The following is a 19,707-nucleotide window of genomic DNA, read 5'->3' as shown; positions in this document are numbered from 1 at the left end:
CAGTCCTTGGGGTCACAGGGTCAGACACGACTGAACAGCCGACACACACAGCAATGCTGTCGGCCCCAACTGGTCCCTGCAGGCAAATCTGGCCTCTAAGCCCGTTGCCCCTCCGCCCCAGCAGCCAGAGGTCTTGGTACAGGAGCTTTAACACCGCCCGCAGGGCTCAGACACGAGGAGAAGCTGGCTCTCATCACTGCACCGCCACCAAGGTCAGGCTGGCGTCGATGCTGCCCCTCAACCCGAAGCTCAGTCCTCCTGCCATTACATCAGGCGCTTTGTTCCTGGGTCCTATTTTCTGCACGTGTGACCCTCTGGGACAAGTGAAAGTCACTCAGTCGTGTCCAACTCTTTGAAACCCCATGGACTACACAGTCCATGGAATTCTCCAGGCCAGAATACTGGAGTGGGTAGCCTTTGCCTTCTCCCGGGAATCTTCCTGACCCAAGGATTGAACCCAGGTCTCCCGCATGGCAGGTGGATTCTTTACCAGCTAAGGCACAAGGGAAGGAGCCCTTGTGGCTAGCATTCTCCCTTTTGTCAGCATTGGGGACCTGCTCCCGGATCTCAGGTCTGGAGGGCTACCTCGGCGCGAGTGAACGGATGTCTCTGGTGGTCTCCACGTACTATGCTGAGTCTCTAACAACATTCCTAGCACAAGCAAGCCTGAATTTTTCAAAGTAGTTTCATTGTCCTTTTGAGTTTTGAGATGCTTTAGAATAATTGATTGGACTTCCAGAAATTTTCAATATTTATCACCCTTATGCAACCAAATTATAAGGATGAGAGTCAATGGATTGCTTGAAGCTTATCTCAAGAGTGAATATTGCAATCAATTTTATTGAGGTTCACTTCCATACCAATAAAACACACTCATTTTATGTGTACAGCTCAGTGTGTTTTGACAAATGTATTCACAACTTCCAAGATATGGAATATTTTTTTAATCACCCCACAATTCCCCTCTTACACCTTTGCAGCCAATTCCTCCTACTTCTAAGAGGGGGCAACAGCTGCTATGCTTCCTGTGACTATAGATTAGTTTGGAATTCTTTTTAGAATTCCACAGAAACTGGACCATACACCACGTCCTTTTCAGTGCTTGCCCTTTTTTATTCATCAGAGGGTTTTCGGGGATCATCATTTTGTTACCTAAGTACAGCCGTAGTTCCTTTTCGTCGATGAGCAGGAGTTCCATATTCCATTCCAGTGCACAGATGTAGCCCCATCTGTCTATCCCTTCCCCTGGCCACTTTCACTTCTTGCTAATTTTCAATTAAAATAAAGCAACTGCTCAAGTCTTTCTGTGGACATATGTTTTCATTTCTCTTGGGTAAGTACTGGGGGTGGAATTCCTGGATGATACAGTAAATATGCTTTAGTGTTGGAGAAACTGCTGAAATATTTTCCAAAAATGGATACGCCGCTTCTCTCTTTCTCTGGCTGCCACACGTCTTGTTTTCGTTTCTTTCATGGCTTGTCACCACGTGGGGTTGTCAGTCTTTTATATTTTGGCTACCTAGTGGTTTTAGTTTTTGTTATTCTGACGTCTAGTAATGTTGAGCATCTCCTTCCATGGATGTGCTCAGTGACCACATACATATATTATATAATGCATGACACATGATACAGAATATGGGCTATTTCTTCCTTTGTGAAGTGTCTGTATAAATCTTGTGACCTTTAAAAAAGTCTCTTTATTGAAGGATGACTGGCCTGTAAGTACCTGCAGGTTTTTAATGTATACAACTTGAAGAGGTTGGAGACACACCTGTGAAGCCATCACTGCACAGCCAATGCCATAAATATGTCTGTCACCTGCAAAAGTTGCCTCCTGCCTTGTGAAAGTTTTTTCTTTTTTGCAGCAAATATTTGAGTACACAATATAGTATTGTTGCTGTTCAGTGGCTCAGTCGTGTCCGATTCTTCGAGACCCCATGGACTGCAGCACCCCAGGCTGCCCTGGGCACTCTCTCCCGCAGTTTGCTCAGACTCATGGCCATTGAGTCAATGATTCCATCCAACCTCTAAAAATAAAACTGGTGCCATTTGAACCAGAAATCTCACTTCTGGGCGTGGATCCAAAGGAACTGAAATGGGGATCTCAGAGACAGACCTGCACTGGCGTGTTCACTGTAGCATTGTTCGTGATAGGCAAGACGTGGGGGCAACCTAACTGTTTACTGACAGATGAATGGTCATAAAATGCGGCGTTTATATACAACGGAGCTTCCCTGGTGGCTCAGTGGGTAAAGAGTCTGCCTGCCAGTAGAGAGTCTACCCTGGGTTGGGAAAATCCCCTGTAGAAGGGAAACGCTGCCCACTCCAGTATTCTGGCCTGGAGAATTCCGTGGATTGTATAGTCCATGGGGTCGCGAAGAGTTGGGCATGACTGAGCGGCTTTCCCTCTCATTTTCAGAGTTGATTTACACTGTTTGTTGACTTCTGCTGTGCAGCAAAGTGGCTCAGTTATGCATCTGTGTATTCTGTTTCATGCTTTGTTCTATCGCGGTTCATCCCCCACCACTCTTGACTATAACAATTTCTGCTGTGGTGTTTACCTACTGGTGGCTTCCTTTTCCATCATCCATTCTACAGTATGAATCAGAATTCCAGTATAAGAATAAGCTGGCCCTGGGACTTTCTTATTGGTCCAGTGATTGGAATGCTGAGCTCTCAATGCAAGGGGCACAGGTTCGATCCCTGGTCGGGGAACTAAGATCCCACATGCTGCTCGGGACAGTGGGGAAAAAGGAAGAAGAATGCTACTGACCCTTTTCCTCCCTTTATTTATATTATTTATTTTACCCTATAGCTTTATATTCTTTACGCTCATCATTTACTTTCTTCCTCAAAGTGTTTCCATTTTGGTCGCTGTGATATAGGAACTCGTTCTTCAATAAATTCTTCAAAAGGGCTTCAGGAAGGCGCAGAATTCCCTTACCTCTTATCTGTTGACAACTGTTTTCCAATGGTCTTCATGCTTTTTTAAAATGCTGCTTTATCTTTACCTTTCTTTATGGTCCCTTTTGAAGAATCAGATGACAGTCTAATTCTTTTATCTTTGTAAATTATTTGATCTTTGCTTGAAGCCTTGAGAAATTTTTTTTTTTCCATCTTTGAAATCAAGAAGTTTTGCTCAGATGTGCCTTTGAGTTGATCATTCAGAGTTCCTGCTCCGAGATGCCTAATACGTCCTTCCGCGGTATAGGGTAATCTTTTTTCTCAAAGATTTTCTTGGGTTATAGTTTTGAAAATTATCCTATTGCCCTGTTTTCTTCCTTGTTAGAAAGTGCAAGTGTTGGTCACTCAGTCGTGTCTGAGTCTGTGTGGCCCCATGGACTGTGGCCCGCCAGGCTCCTCTGCCCGTGGGATTCTCCAGGCAAGAATGCTGGAGTGGGCTGCCATGCCCTTCTCCAGGCGATCTCCCCAACCGAGGGATTGAACCCGGGCCTCCTGCACTGCGAGTGTGTTCTTTACCATCTGGGCCACCAGGGAAGCTCCTTGGGAAGGCCCCCCAAATAAAAATGTTTTTCCTACTCTGCCTGTTTTGCATCCCCGCTGCTTTTTTCTGATGATTGTTTTTTACCTCATTTTGAGACTGTTTTGATTGTCTTCTTGTCTCCCTTCAACAACTCACATTAAATTTTTATTTGAGTCGCATCTTGTGACTTATTATTAAAATCTGAGATAATTTTGTCTTTTCTTTCATTTCTTGCCTAAAAAGTTCAATGAACTCCTTTTGTTTCTTCCTGGCATTTTCAGTTCGTTCGTTTCTGTTGGTAATTTGTGGATTGCTCGTTGAGGTCCTTTTCCATATCCTCGAATGCTTGTTGGAATACCTGCCATTTCGCCTGGAGCGCTAGCTTATAGTTTTTGGCTTTATGACTATTTGCCAGCGTGGGATAGTTTGCGTCAGCTGATAGATGTTGAATTCAGTTTGGGTGGGACTTTTGGCCATAACTTGTGGTGATGTGTTAAACTTTCATTGTTCATTTTTGTAGGATTGAAGTAATTTATGTAATTCCTAGTTTAACAATACCTAGTCTTTCCGTAAAGCAAAGTTCAGGTACCCTAATGGATTTTTTTGGGGGGGTATGAATATGTGTGGTGGGGTAGAAAGGTTGTGTTTCTTCTGATTTTTGGGGGGGTTGTTGAGCTGGAACTTAGACTTCCCCCTTTGCTTTTCCCCTTCCACTATACCGCCAATGTCCTGTCTCACCCCCTGCGTGCATTTTCATCCCTCCCCTGGAAGTTACTCATTTTGAAGATTCCCCTTTCAGTGTGCGCGTTGAGTCCCTCTGGTAACCAGGACACTTCTCAGTAGATTCAGGTGGGCTAAGTCTTTCCGGGCAGCGGTTGTGGGTCATTGGTCCAGGGTCAGCTCCCTCTCGTCTCGCCCGTGCCCCTTGTAATTGGGCTGTTTGCTTCTCACAAAGCCTGAAGCAGAGTGTGCATGGGGAAGGAACATAGCGGCTGATCCCCAGCATTTAGCATCCTCTCCCTTCCTGGTGTAGCTGTCTTGAGGTTTAGGCATTTTCTGCCATGCTGAGTGTAGGTTTTGGGAACTGTTTTCTTTTCCTGATGTTCTTCCTTGGATCTGGAGAGAAACTGGAGGGATGGAGACTTAGGCTGTTACCATCGTCTTCAGCTGCTCAGGCACCGTTTACTTTTACTATTTTACTGTTTACTTCTATTACTTTTACTATTATTATTATGGCCACTCTCCATGTGGGATCTTAGGTTCCCAACCAGAGATTAAACCTGTGCCCCTTGCACCGGAAGCATTGGAGTCTTAACCACTGAACCATTAGGAAATTCCCTTTATTATTTTCTCAGTTGTACTTATTTTTGCTTAGATTTCTCTTCTTTTTTTTTTTTTACCTTTTATAACTTGAAATATTCAATTTTTATTTTTAGGTCTTTCTACTTAGCTAAAATTTCTTATAAACACTTTGTGTTGTTTTCATTTTCATTTATTCAAATGATTTCTTTGTGTTTTCCTTTAAGGAAAAAAACACATATATAGGCATTTTAAAGTATCTTGTTCAATTTCCAAACACTGGAGGGATTTGTCAAATATATTCCTATTCTATTTTAATTACATATGATCCAGACATTATACTTTTGTTTGATTTAATTTGTCTGAAGATTATTGAGAAGTGTTTTACACCCAAGATCATGATCTATTTTGGTGAGTATTTCATGTACAGTTGGTGTTCTGTGTATCTGGCCTCTGTGAGATGGATGTACCATAAATTTCAGTTAGATCAGCTTGTTGACAGTGCCATTCAAATGTTCTAGATTCTTCAGAGTTTTCTGTGTATTTTTCTATCCATTACTGAGAGATAGGAAGTGATGGAGTTTCCACTGCAATGGTAGATTTATGTATTTCTGTTTTCAGCGCTCTCAGAGTTTGCTTTGTGTAATTTGAAGTTCTCTTACGTTCATATACATTTAGGATAGTTGTGTCCTCTTAATGGATGTTCGAATGTGTCACTACGTAATGTCTGTCTTTACCCATGGCTATCCCTTTGTTCTAAAGTCCGCTTTGCGTGATGTAATTATTACTACTCCAACTGTCTTATAATGAGTGTTTGCCCAGCATCTTCTCCATCTTTTTTTACTTCTAACTTAACTGTAACTTTATATTTAAAGCATGTTTTGTAGAAGACCTGTAATTGATAGTGCTTTTTTTTAATCTAACTTCTCTGCCTTTTGGTTTTTAAATGGAGCATTTGGATCCACGTGCAAAGCAAGTAATGTTAAATTTAAAACTACCATCTGTGTGTTCTTTGTCCTTATTTTCCCCTTTGTCTTGTCTAATCTTGGATTAAGTCTGTTTTACAAGTCTATTTTATTGCCACTATTGGCATATTAGCTATGCTTTTTTTTTTTTAGTGATTGATTGTTCTATAGTTTGGGCTTCCCTGTGGCTCAGCTGATAAAGAATCTGTCTGCAAAGAAGAATACCCGGCTTCAATCCCTGGGTCAGGAAGCTCACCTGAAGCGGGGCATGGCAACTCACTCCAGTATTCTTGCCTGGAGAATCCCATGGACAGAAGAGCCTGGTGGGCTATAGTCCATAGGGTCACAAAGAGTTGGACTCGACTAAAGAGACTTAATATGCATAAAGGTATACTTCAGTTTCCTCCCACCTACCTTCTATGCAATCTTTTCGAACATTTTATTTCTGTGTAAACTGTACAAAATATTATTATCATTTTCTTGAAACAGTTATCTTTCAAAGTATATTTGGAAAAGGAAGACAGTTTTAAAAATATTTTTGCAATAACTGCATATTTACAATATTTTGTCTTCTTCATTTCTTTATGTAGACCCACCATACCATCTAATTTCAGTTTTCTTCCATCTGAAGAATTTCAGATTTGATTTTTTTATTCCTCAGAGAGCTGAAGCACTACCTGATCTCATGCTTGTTCTGACGTCAGCTTCACAGAGTTTAAACCAGAGCCTAGAGTGCTCTCCAAATTTGGAATTAAACAGCTCTTAGAATCTCTCCCCGTTAGCGGAGGAGCCTGGTAGGCTGCAGTCCATGGGGTTGCTAGGAGTCGGACATGACTGAGTGACTACACTTTCACTTTTCACTTTCATGCACTGCAGAAGGAAATGGCACCCCACTCCAGTGTTCTTGCCTGGAGAATCCCAGGGATGGGGGAGCCTGGTGGGCTGCCGTCTATGGGGTCGCACAGAGTCAAACACGACTGAAGTGACTTAGCAGCAGCAGCAGCAGCAGCAGCAGCAGAATCTCTCCCCTTTACTGCTTTTTCTACTTGTTAGATCTTCTCTGATAGCCCTTTTTCTAATCTTCCACACTAGATTCTGAGGTGAAATCCCCAGGTCCTGTCCCCTATAGGACTGAAGAATTTATCCAAATTCTGAAAGTACTGTTTCCTGACAGCCCTTAGCTCAGTCTCATTCTCTGAAAGTTGCCCTCACATGAAGATAGTCCCTCCACTTCAGGTCACAATGTCTTTCTAGGGACAGCTCACAACCAATGATGACTGTGTTAGTCACTCAGTCATGTCTGACTCTTTACAACCCCATGGACTGTGCCCCACTAGGCTCCTCTGTCCATGGTGCTCTCCAGGCAAGAATGCTGGAGTGAATTGCCATTCCCTCCTCCAGCGGATCTTCCTGATCATGGATCGAAGCTGTGTCTCCTGCACTGCCGGCGGACGCTTTACCATCGGAGCCCCCAGGGAAGCCCACCTCCCGTCTTTTCTTCAGGGTGAGTTCTCTGGAGAACAATTCCCATTCCAGGCTTACCATGGACTCTACTGAGGTCGTTTTGTCCTGGATGCTTCTTCCACTTCTGCACCTGCCATTCCTGCACCCATCACTCTCCCGTGGATGTGGATTTTCAAGGCATCATCTCAGTTCAGTTGCTCAGTCGTGTCCGACTCTTTGCAGTCCCATAGACTGCAGGCTTCCCTGTCCATCACCAACTCCTGGAGCTTGCTCAAACTGGTGTTCATCGAGTCAGTGATGCCATCCAACCATCTCATCCTCTGTCTTCCCCTTCTCCTGCCTTCAATCTTTCACAGCATCAGGGTCTTTTCTAACGAGTCAGTTCTTCACATCAGGTGGCCAAAGTATTGGAGCTTCAGCTTCAGCATCAGCCCTTCCAATGAATATTCAAGACTGATATCCTTTACAATGGACTGTTTTGATCTCCTTGCAGTCCAGGGACTCTCAAGAGTCTTCCCAACACCACACCTCAAAAGCATCAATTCTTCAGCTCTCAGCCTCCTTTATGGTCCAATTCTCATATCCATACATGACTACTGGAAAAACCACAGCCTTGACTAGATGGACCTTTGTCAGCAAAGAAATGTCTGTGCTTTTTAACATGTTGTTTAGGTTGGTCATAGCTTTTCTTCCAAGGAACAAGCAGCTTTTAATTTCATTGCTGCAGTCACCATCTGCAGTGATTTTGGAGCCTAAGAAAATTAAATCTGTAACTGTTTCCATTGTTTCCCCATCAATTTGCCATGAAGTGAAGGGACCAGATACCATGATCTTCATTTGTTGAATGTTGAGTCTTAAGCCGTCTTTTTCACTCTCCTCTTTCAGTTTCATCAAGAGGCTCTTCATTTCTTCTTCTCTTTCTGCCATAAGGGTGGTGTCATCTGCATATCTGATGTTACTGGCATAACCCAATGAACTTCTTCCATTAAATCTCTGTCTCGTGGTCAGTCTCATAGATTACCTGATCTGTGATATCTAATGCCAGGAGTAGTCTGAAGAAATGGATTCCAAGATGAACTTGGGAGCCGATCCCCTGCTGGTGGGCTGGCAATAAGCATGGTGTGAATGACAGACAGAGGACAGGGAGCCAGTGATCTGCGCTCATCAACACACAGTTACTGAAACTCTCATCGGTGAGGAAACGGGATGAGAAGAGAGGAAGGGAGAGCACTGGCTGCTGTGAGCTACGGCTTCTCAGCTGCTGGAGAGGCAGGGGCTGCGAGCAATTACAAGGGTCATCAAATCAGATGATGAATGCACGGCAGAGAAACAATAAAAGGTTGAGGTTGTTAGCCATCCATTAGAGACTCAGTGTGAAAAGCAGAAGCCTTTCTGGTTATTATATTTATATTGTAGAAAGGATCTCATCTCCTGTAGCCAAAGGACAGAAAGTAAATTGTGTTATCAGGCCTGGAACTTAATTATAAGATGAGTAGAACTCCAGAGAATCTTAATTCTCAACTTCAGCAGTAATGCATGGCCAAAGTCAATGCCATAATTGAGAATAGTGGGATCCTGAGACTTGGGGTAAGGAAATATGGAAGTATGCAATGGAAAATCTAAATCCTAACCCCTCTGGGTGTTTGCACATGTGTGCTAAGTTGCTTCAATCATGTCCAGCTCTTGCAACCCCACGGACTGTAGCCCACCAGACTCCTCTGTCCCCGGGATTCTCCAGGCAAGAATACTGAAGTGGGTTGCCATTTCCTCCTCCAGGGGATCTTCCTGATTCAGGGATTGAACACATGTCTCCTGCACTGCAGGCGGGTTCTTTAACTCTGAGACACCTGGGAAGCCAAAACCTCCCAGTTAAGACTACTACTACTACTAAGTCACTTCAGTCATGTCCGACTCTGTGAGACCCCATAGATGGCAGCCCACCAGGCTCCCCCGTCCCTAGGATTCTCCAGGCAAGAACACTGGAGTGGGTTGCCATTTCCTTCTCCAGTTTTCCTTTAAAATTGGAGGAAGTTACACCTCAGTATACACAGGCAAAGTCGTATCCGACTCTTTGTGACCCCATGGACTGTAGCCCACCAGGCTCCTCTGTCCATGGAATTCTCTAGGCAAGAACACTGGAGTAGGTTGCCATTGCCTTCTCCCCAGTTAAGACTGATGTTCTGTATTTACGCAGAGATGATGTAGAGGATTTCTGCCTTGCAAAAATACATTAGCTCTCTGTGCACTCCCACTCCTGGCGTGACACACAGTTCCCCTCCTGGCCACTAGACCAATAGCAAGGCATAGAACAAGGCATAACCTGGACGGAAAAGTTCTGGGTCTGCCAAGAAGAAAAGGAGCAGTATTCTGAATGAGCTGTAAAATTAGTCAGCAGGTGCCAGGAGAGTATGTACAGGACAGGGTCCTGAGGTCACCAACTGAAGGCCTAGAGTATAGGATGAGACCAGAAGAGTTTATTCGCGTGGGAGAGTTCTACCATGGCAGAGGGTTTAGTATCCTGGGAGCACCTCAAAGAGGAAGGGCTAGGAAGTTAAAGCTCTTGGAAGCTTTCCCTGAGATGTTACAGAAACCTGAATGAACTTTTTGGTCAACCTGCTATGATGAATGGGGTTCCCCTGGTGGCTCAGTGGTAACAAATCTGCCTGCAATGAAGGAGACTTGGGTTCGATCCCTGGGTTGGGAAGATCCCCTGGAGGAGGAAATGGCAACCCACTCCAGGCAATATTCTTGCCTGGAGAACCCCATGGACAGAGGAGCCTGGAGGGCTACAAAAGGGTCACACGGAGTCGGATACAACTGAGCAATTAAACAACGAAACACATATAATGAACATTGTAAGTTACACGTGAAATTTGTTAGTAGAGTTAAATCCTAAGAGTTTTCATCACAAGGAAGATTTATTTTCTTTTATTTTGAAGTTATCTGAGATAATTATGGCTGTTTACTAAACATTTTGTGGCAATTATTTCCTAATATATGTGCAGCAAATCATTATGCTGTACACCTTCAACTTAGTGCTCTTTATCAGTTATAGCTCAGTAAAGTTGGGAGGAAAAATTCTTAAAGATGACAATGTTGCATGAAAGGAAATAATACTTTTTTAAAATTTCAATAAAATAATAACATATTCTAAAGTTAATGTAAAGCTAGATACACCTTTCAATTACAATTATGCTTTAAAATACTACACAGAGAAAACAAAGATGGTAAGAAAATGAACCACACATTGAGTGGTTATTTCCAGGAGAATTGTAGGTAACATTTGCTTTTTATTTTCTCTTATATTCTTTGTGTATTTAAAGAATTCTCCACAATAAGTGGGCATGGCTCCTAGAACCCAGCAAATATATACTCCTTTTAGTTTTATTAAGATGGATTATTGTTTTTATCCCAGTATAAGTGGAGGGTTAAACCAGGTAAATTAAATCTATCTTAATACTTGAATCCTTTAGTTTTAGTTTCAAAATTCTGTATTTTAAAGAGGGTTCTCTTGTAAAATGCTCTTTAAGAGGAAATATTTTTCTTCTTTTTGTCTCTTTCAAGAGAAATGGCACTTGTCCTGTGGAATATAACCAGAGATTTCAGATAAGGCTAAAGGATAAGCACACAGCCCTGAATCCCTTGCCCTAGTGCTGAGATCCCATCATTCTTCAGCGGCTCTATGGCAGTACATTATTCAAATCCCATTAGAGGGCTTGCATCAGGGCTGAGGTGGTAGATTCAGAAAAGTGAGGTTGGGTGAACTGCATTAAAGAAGGGGAAAGAAATCTAATGATTCCCACGACTGAGGCAGCATCTAATGCATCCTGAGAAGCCGGGAGACTTGGTCTATAGCAAAAACGTAAAGCAATTATCACTGCAATTCGAAATGACCTCCTTGGCCAATCCCTTGAATTTTAGTTAGTTTTTACAAAATGCCTTGTTCAAAGGAAGAGAAGATCAGAAGGTATTTCCTAGAAAATACACTGATTTCATTGCCATATGATAAAATATTTTTTGTAAAAAGATTTTTTTACGAAAAAATTCTATCTTTATAAAAATAAAAATATTTTTACTGCTGTTTCCAATTCATCTACAAATAAGGAAAGGTCTATCATTTGGTAATTGTGAGATTTCATACATTTCACAGTGAGCTCTGTGTCTTTACATGCTGGGTTCTAACGTGTAAATAAGCTTCAAGGGCAAGTGAACATTCCAGGAGGAGAAAATAACAGGAGCAAACATTTCTATTGAAATCTCCACCTACTGAACTCAATCCTCCCCACTTCAAATGCTACCTTGCACGGTGAATATGAGCGTCATCTTGTTTTTTGCCTCGGTAACCGATTCATTCTGTAGGGTAGAGGCCAAGCTTAGTTCTTCTATAGGCTTCCCTAGAAGCAGAGTTTGAGAAAAGGATTCTTCTCCTTGTGATTTGTTGAGGAAGTTCCCTCAGGAGAGGCAGTGAGGAGAGCATGGTGGGGCAAGGTGAACAGCTTAGTAAGCTCATGTGATCTCAGCAGGACACCAGCTGGAGGCAGAGCTGTGGGAGGGGAGTGGAACCCACCAGGTCCTTCCTCCTTCTTACTGTTGCTATGGAAACCTGAGCTGCAATGGGGAAGAGGAAATGTTTCATTCAGTTCTTGGGCATCATTTACTTGCACTCAATCCAAGGTCAACGTAACTGGTCACTCTTGTTAAGAATGAGGTCAATACCAGGGACAGCCAAGATGAAGCAGAAAAGACCATGGACAGGAAATCAAAGGAATTTTCTGAATTTTCTAAATTGTGGTTCAAAATCCTGGTTCAACCTCGTGGAGTTTTTTTTCTGTTTTTTTGTTTTTTTGCCCATGCAATGTGGTTTTCAGAATCTCAGTTCCCCTTACCAGGAACTGAGCCAGGGGCCAAGGGGCCAAGGCAGTGAACACACGGAGGCCACCAAGGAACTCACTAAACAACTTTGTTCTTGATATTGATTCTACTTCTGGAAAACAGATGAAAGAGTCATCATCTGGGTCATTTATTGCAATGCTAAAAATATACGAAAGCTATTTTTTTGCCTTAATTCATCTAAGAGTTGTCCAACATGGGCAGGGTGTGGCTGAGAAATACACACATGTCTGACTTGTCAGAATTCAGTTTTCAGCGCCTCCCACAGTGCCTGGAATAACCCTCCCCGTTTAGGAGGCTGGTTCCTGGAGGGGCCTGGTGTGCCTAGTTCCATTCATCCCTGGGTATATTTGCTAATCATCTAGGACATAATAGAACTCTCAGAGGCAGGCACTCGGACCTCATCCCTGGAGGTGATGACTTCGCATGGAGGGAGTGAAGCCATAGCTTCAACACATCATGTCTGTCTGAGTCTGTAGGGGGGTTTGGGAAGATCAGAGAAAAAGAAAAAGTAAGGCTCCTTACAAGCAAGTCATGCCAGCAAGAAGTCTGACGGCTTGTTCTGCGGCCTATCCGGCCAAGTCCCTGCGAAGGATGACTGCATGGGGAGAGATGTCTCCTGGGAGGGGTCTTCTTCCTTGACAACTACCCAACTTGGGCACCACAGCCACCGTTTAGCACAATCCTAAGGACCTGAGCCAGATTCAGGGAGGCGTTTACTGCATTTTAGGTGTGAGAATCATGGAGAAAGATTGGGAGTGACTGTCATCAGCTGTGGACAGAGAGTTACACCACCGAGGGGGCTACCCCATGCTGTGTGCATCCAAAAAGCTCTTTTGGGGAAACCATTCAAGTTTTCAACCTCCTCTACCTCCAGGTCCATAAGGGGAAATAACCCCACCCCCTTCCTCTAAGGCACAGGGCCCTTCTCAGTGGGTGGGTGGGTGTGTGTGTATGTGTGTGTGTGTGTGACTCAGTTGTGTCCAACTCTTTGTGACCCCCATGGACTGTAGCCCGCCAGGCTTCTCTGTCCATGGAATTCTCCAGGCAAGCATACTAGAGTGGGTATCCATTCCCTTCTCCAGGGGATCTTCCTGACCCAGGGCTCGAACCCAGGCCTCCCGCATTGTAGGCAGATTCTTTACCATCTGAGCCACCAGGGAGGCCCTCTCTCAGAGCAAACCTTGCTCTTCCTGCTCAAGATGAGACTGCCCTGAGGATGCTAGACCAGGGCATACTGGAGGAACTCCTCCATTGCACACGTGACCCATGGTGGATCTTAAAGGAAGTGCCATAGTGAGCACCAGAACCCCGCGGTCACCAGAAACAGCCCCCCACCGACCCCCTACTCACTTTCCATGAGGGGTCTCAGAAACCCTTCTCTCCTCTCCCTGGAGAAAAGAACAACTGGGTCTTCATTGAAGGAATATGATTCTCGTCCACATTTCTCCAAAGTGGACCAAGTATTATTTATTCATGACTCACATTAAATACACATTAAGTGCCTACCATATAATGCATTAATATATATTAATCTCATTTAATACTTCAGGTTTGGGAGTTAAGGGAAGGATGGAGAGGATATTTAAATCAGGGCCAAAGCCAAGGAAGACAAAGCACATTCCATCTCCGATGTGATGAGGCCCAAGGATCCAAAATATTGCACATTTACAAGAAAATGCCCTGTGGTGGAGGCTTTCACCAACGTACTCAACGCATACTGGTAAAACACCTCTTTTATATTACACAGCATATTATATAGGTGTGTTACTATTATCAACAGTTGAGTTGTTAAAGAAAAAGAATATAAGCATTTAAACGTGTCCAGAAAGAAGCAAAGTGTCTTAAAATGACAGTCAGACTTCTTTTCAATATAGGCCTGACCTCGAGGATGCGTTCACAAGCCCAAATCTACACTGCACCTAATCCTCATTTTTTTCTGCCCTTCATGAATTCTGACAAAGAAATAGCTAACAGCAAAATCATATGTTGGTTTAATTAATTAATTTATTTATTTATATTTTTGCTGAAAGCTCCTCCCTTCCTTTCCACTTGGCAGTCATCAGAAGAATCTAACTGACAGAATGAAATCACATTTCATTAGTGGGGAGCACTTCTCAGGACTCGAAACCACCATCATAAACATAAACTCCCAGGGGCTTCCCTGGTGGTCCAGTGACTAGGACTCCGAGCTCACGATGCAGGGGGCCAGGAGTTCGAGCCCTGGTCAGGCAACGAGATCCCACGTGCCACACCTAAGACTCAGTGCAGCCAAATAAAAATTTAATACAATAAAAATAAACTCCCAGAGCTGAAGCAAGTGCAGAGGGCAAGAAAGATGGTGCTTCTTTTTCCCTGGTTCCTACTTCTGGATTCCTGTCTCTCCTTCCCTCTCCCGGATTTTTTTTTTTTTTCTGGCTCCCAACAAAGCCTGCTTCTCTCCCCATCAATCAAGTTCTGATGGTTCCTCCATGCTTCAGCTGAAATCTCTCCTTTTTCATGGAGTTTTCCCCGATCCTTGTCAACCCAGTCTGCCCCCTTCTCTGAAATCCTGTGAGGCATGATTCAGCCTCTGCTTCCATCATTCTCCCATGCTTTTTCTGCTTTAGTGAAGATTTGCATGCTGCTAACAATTATCACCTGAAGGGCTTTATCAGCCTTCATGGTCTGGATGCATGGCTAGGCGCTTAGTACCTGTTACACCCTTCTTGGTTGGACTCGGCTTCTTGTCTGCTCACCAGTCTGTCTTCTTTCTGCAAATATTCACTGACCACAGGGCCCGTCTCTAAAGCATAAGATCAGCAGTGGCACGGCTAGGGCATCCTTCACTTGCAGGAGGAGACTGTGTTCATTTCTGGGCCTTTGCAGAGCGGAAAGAGTGCCTCTTTCCCAGCTCCTGGTATCAGTTCTGCTTCTCCGTCTTTGCCTTTGGAGACCCTGGGGGTCCAATGGACAGCCGTCTGCAAAGCCCGGTGAGGCCCCGAAAGACCTTGGGAGATGCAGGCAGAGGAGCTGAGGTGGGATAATGATGCCGCCACCACTCCTCAGAGGAGGAGAGGAAGTGGATGTCTGGACAGCAGATAACGGGCTGCAGCAAGCTGTCTCCATGTTCGTCAGCAGGTTGCTGTTTAGTTGCTAGGTCGTGTCTGACGCTTTGCGACCCCATGGACTGTAGCCCACCAGGCTCCTCTGTCCATGGAGATTCTCCAGGCAAGAACCCTGGAGTGGGTAGCCTTTCCCTTCTCCAGGGGATCTTCACGACCCAGGGATCAAATCTGTGTCTCCTGCCCTGCAGGCAGATTCTTTACTACTGGGTCACCAGGGAAGCCCACACGTCCCTTTGAAGTGAAAGTTGCTCAGTCGTGTCCAACTCTTTGTGACCCCATGGACTATACAGTCCATGGAGTTCTCCAGGCCAGGACACTGGAGTGGGTAGCCTTTCCCTTCTCCAGGGGATCTTCCCTACCCAGGGATTGAACCCAGGTCTCCCTCACTGCGGGTGGATTCTTTACCATCTGAGCCACAAGGGCAGGCCACATGTCCCTTTAGGTAAAAACAAAACCTTTGGAATCAGTAAAATGGACAGGGAGGCCTGGCGTGCTGTGATTCATGGGGTTGCAAAGAGTCGGACACAACTGAGTGACTGGACTGAACTGAAGACCTATTTTACAAATCTGTTAACTGGCTACTAGCTTGGGGCTCTCAATTTCTCTTTCACCTGTGGCTGTCAGAAAAAAAACTGTGACTCTGAGTGGGAAAGGTTTCAGGCCCGCAAGACAGACGCTGAGCCCACCAGCTCACGGTGGTGTCTGCCACCTTCCTGAGAACCGGCCTTGGCTCAACTTCTCCTTGAGCCAAAGAAGACTGGTTGGCTTACAGGGCCTGCTTTGATATTACATTTGAATGTTTTCTGGCTTACAGACTCAAACTGATTGTCCTTAATACTGAGCTGCAATAGAGAGAAAAACTCCATCTGCCCGGTGAGAAAAGCAAAATGAAAACGTAGCACCCTGTCTGGATGACACTGTGTCTCAGGGAGTCATCACTGTCACCAGGCGAATCCAGGTCTTGCCAAGTGGCCTCCTGGCGTCATCACGGATGTTTTGGCAGATTTTCCAGGGAAGTGTCCAGAAAGAAACATGGGGGTATGAGTTCCAATTAAGTCTGAATTTCTGCTCAGATTAAACACCCACACAGTTCTCACTCCGGGGAAAGGCCCAGTTTCCACAGCAAACAAAAGAGAAGGTTGTGATCTTCTCCTGTACTTGGAGCCCCTGTAATTTCCTTCGAAGTACTTTTTGAACCTATTATCTGATTCTGTCCTCCTAACAACTCTGTACAGTGTCAAGGAAAGTCTTAATCCCCACTTGGGAGAAAAGGGAACAGTGAGCGTTGCCTTGTGGTTAGAGTCAGAACACAATTTCCAAGCCCACTTACTTTCAGGAGCTAATCTTCTTGACTCAATGTTGCTGTTCAGTCACTCAGTCGTGTGCAACTCTCTGTGACCCCATGGACTGCAGCACCCCAGGCTCCTCTGTCCTCCGCTATCTCCCAAAGATTGCCCAAAGTCATGCCCATCGAGTTGGTGATGCTATCTAATCATCTCATGCTCTGCCACCCCCTTCTCCTCCTACCCTCAATCTTTCCCAGCATCAGGGTCTTTTCCAATGAGTTAGCTCTTTGCATTAAGTGGCCAAAGTATTAGAGCTTCAGCTTCAGCATTAGTGCTCCCAATGAATACTCAGGACTGATTTCCTTTAGGATTGACTGGTTTGATCTCCCTGCAGTCCAAGGGACTCTGGGGAGTCTTCTCCAACACCACAGTTCAAAAGCATCAGTTCTTCGGTGCTCAGCCTTCTTTATGGTCCAACTCTCACAGCCATAGGTGACTACTGGAAAAACCATAGCTTTGACTAGATGGATCTTTGTCAGCAAAGTGATGTCTCTGCTTTTTAATACACCGTCAAGGTTTGTCATAGTTTTCCTTCCAGTGAGCAAGCATCATATGAACTTCCTGGCTGCAGTCACATCCACAGTGATTTTGGAGCCCAAGAAAATAAAATCTGCCATTGCTTCCATTCTAGATGAGCAGATTTAAGTTCCAGACAGCAGAAGAGGTCCTAAGACCGGACTTTTAATTCTTTCTCTACCTTCTCCTACGACCGGGCCATTTGAATATTTTGTCCCTTTTTTCCATAATTCTAAGCCCTACCCATGTTCCGTGCACTAATCAAGCCCACGTTCCCCCTGAGCCGCTGCTTGGAGAGATGGCTCGATGGTTGAAAGCCCTGAGGTGGTCCTGGTTTGGATTCCACTCTCACCGTTTAGGTGATGTTTCAAGGATCTGGCGACTGTGTGCACACGTGTCCTGATACCCTGAAGTCTCTGATTCAGAGAGGGTGGGCCAGCCTGTGTGTAACCTACACACACAAACAGTCTTAATGGCTTGAAAAAGTATTTAATTAAGGGCTTAATTGTGTGGAACAAACAGTATGTCCTAGAGAGGTTCATAATGAAGAGGATGAACCAAACTGTGGTCCTCGGGGAAGACAAGGTATTTCTGGCATTTAATTTTAATTTATTTTATTGAAGTATAGTTGATTGACAATGTTGTGTTGATTTCTGCTATGCAGTAACTCAGCTAGGCACATATATATTCTTTTTCGTACTCTCTTCCATTATTATCACAGGATATTGAATATAGTTCCCTGTGTTGCACAGTAGGTTCTTTGTTTATCCATTCTATATGTAATAGTTTGTATCTGTTAATCCGAAACTCTCTATCCTTCCCCCATGAGCATTTTAATAAGCTGTGATTTTTCCTGAAGATCTTTAAATAAATTATATTTTAAAATAGATTTAGCTTTTTTTTTTTTTTTAGCTTTTTAATGCCCAATTTAAGGGATGTCCTACATAGAGTCATTTTACAAATCAAGATTTAAGAGAAAAATTATGCTTTGTTAGAACGAGTGTGTTACATTGGAAGGTAAGAGGCAGGGTTGTTTTTCATTTTTAAAGCACATCATTACCTATATTACTTCACTTGTACCATGTATGGGCAAAGGAATTCATTTTTTAAAGTGGTGGGTAGACTATGACAAAAACTGAGAGATCCCTGAAGGAAATACTTCACTTGCCTAGTGATTCCTGCTGCTGCTCAGCAGAAACCATAAACCTGGATGTCTGGGAGAGATTCTTTGAATTTTCATTCAGGCATCTTTAAAGTTTATTGCAGAATTAAATAGCATCAAGAATTGTGTCCAGAAAAATCAAAGGTTCATATTAACTCTCATTTCCTTCTGCACTGTATTCCTGCATCCAGCTTGAAGACTCCAGGTCAGACAGCAGGTATGCATGATATCTATATTTTCAAAGGATCTTGATAGCCAACCCTTATAATTTACTTAGACATTGATATTAGGTTTTCTTAGGAGAAAAAAAAAATTTTTTTTTCTATCATGATTCAGTCTTTTCCATGACCCCTTTGGAGAGGAGGTCTGAATTCAGATAAAGCGATTGCCAAGAGAAAGTGATAGAAAATGGAGAATGAAGGAATATTGCTCCGCTTCTTGATTCTGCTCTACCCTGATTAGTACAGCACTAGTTACTTAAGGCCTTGCACTTGTTGGGCAAATGCCCTTTTCTGGATAGATTTGATCCAGGATCAATGCAAAGTCCTATTAATACGCTTTGGAACTGGAAATCGTTTAGGAGGTTTCGTGAAGTTCCATGTTGAAGTCAAATCCGCGAAGACCATCATGGAGACACCTGCAGAGACTGCGGATCTCCCCCTGCTTTTGCAGCCCCATCTACCTTCTTTGGGCGGCCCTGGCGACTCAGTCGGAAAAGAATCAGCTTGCAACGCGGAAGACCCAGGTTTGATCCCTGGGTCAGTAAGATCCTCTGAAGAAGGCAATGGCAACCCACTCCAGTATTCTTGCCTGGAGAATTCTGCGGACAGAGGAGCCTGGGGGGCTACAGTCCATGGGCTGCAAAGAGTCCGACGTGACTGAGCGACTAAAGCACCACCTCTACTTTCGTCCATTTCTCTAGTGCAGAAAGAGTTGCAGTTACACAGAAGAGTCACAGTTCCTAGAAGGCGGGGTGGCTCGCACATGACATACACGTGCACCTGGCTCGCCGCTGGATGGAGAGTGTAAGCGCCCAGTCTGCCGTCTCGCTCCTGGAGGCATAGGACCTGTCACACCCCTGGTACCGCTGCACACATATGCGGGGCAGATGAGTGAGGCTGGAAATGTGACGTGAACTTAGGTGGACAGGTAGAGAGACTCCTGGGCCCTGACTCTTCCACAGGTGTCCCACAGACTATGATGATTTTATTTTGCTTAATGCTTCATTGGGTTTTCCTTTCAAAGAGCAGAAGTCATACATGCTGGGAATGAAAACAACAATTTGCCACAGGAAATCACAAAGTGAAAAAAGATCAGCTATTTCTCATCTCCCCTTCCCTACCCAATCCTTTATCCAAAATGATCAGTGTGACAACTTTATGTCTGTATTCACACAAGTGCACGCGGCCACACAGAGTCACAGGGAGCACACACACACATATATATGTACATACACACCCTCACTCAAAATATA

This window comes from Ovis aries, chromosome 4 (assembly GCF_016772045.2).
Source record: "Ovis aries strain OAR_USU_Benz2616 breed Rambouillet chromosome 4, ARS-UI_Ramb_v3.0, whole genome shotgun sequence".
NCBI classification, from domain to species: Eukaryota; Metazoa; Chordata; class Mammalia; order Artiodactyla; family Bovidae; genus Ovis; species Ovis aries.
Note: the sequence above shows the minus strand (reverse complement) of the source record.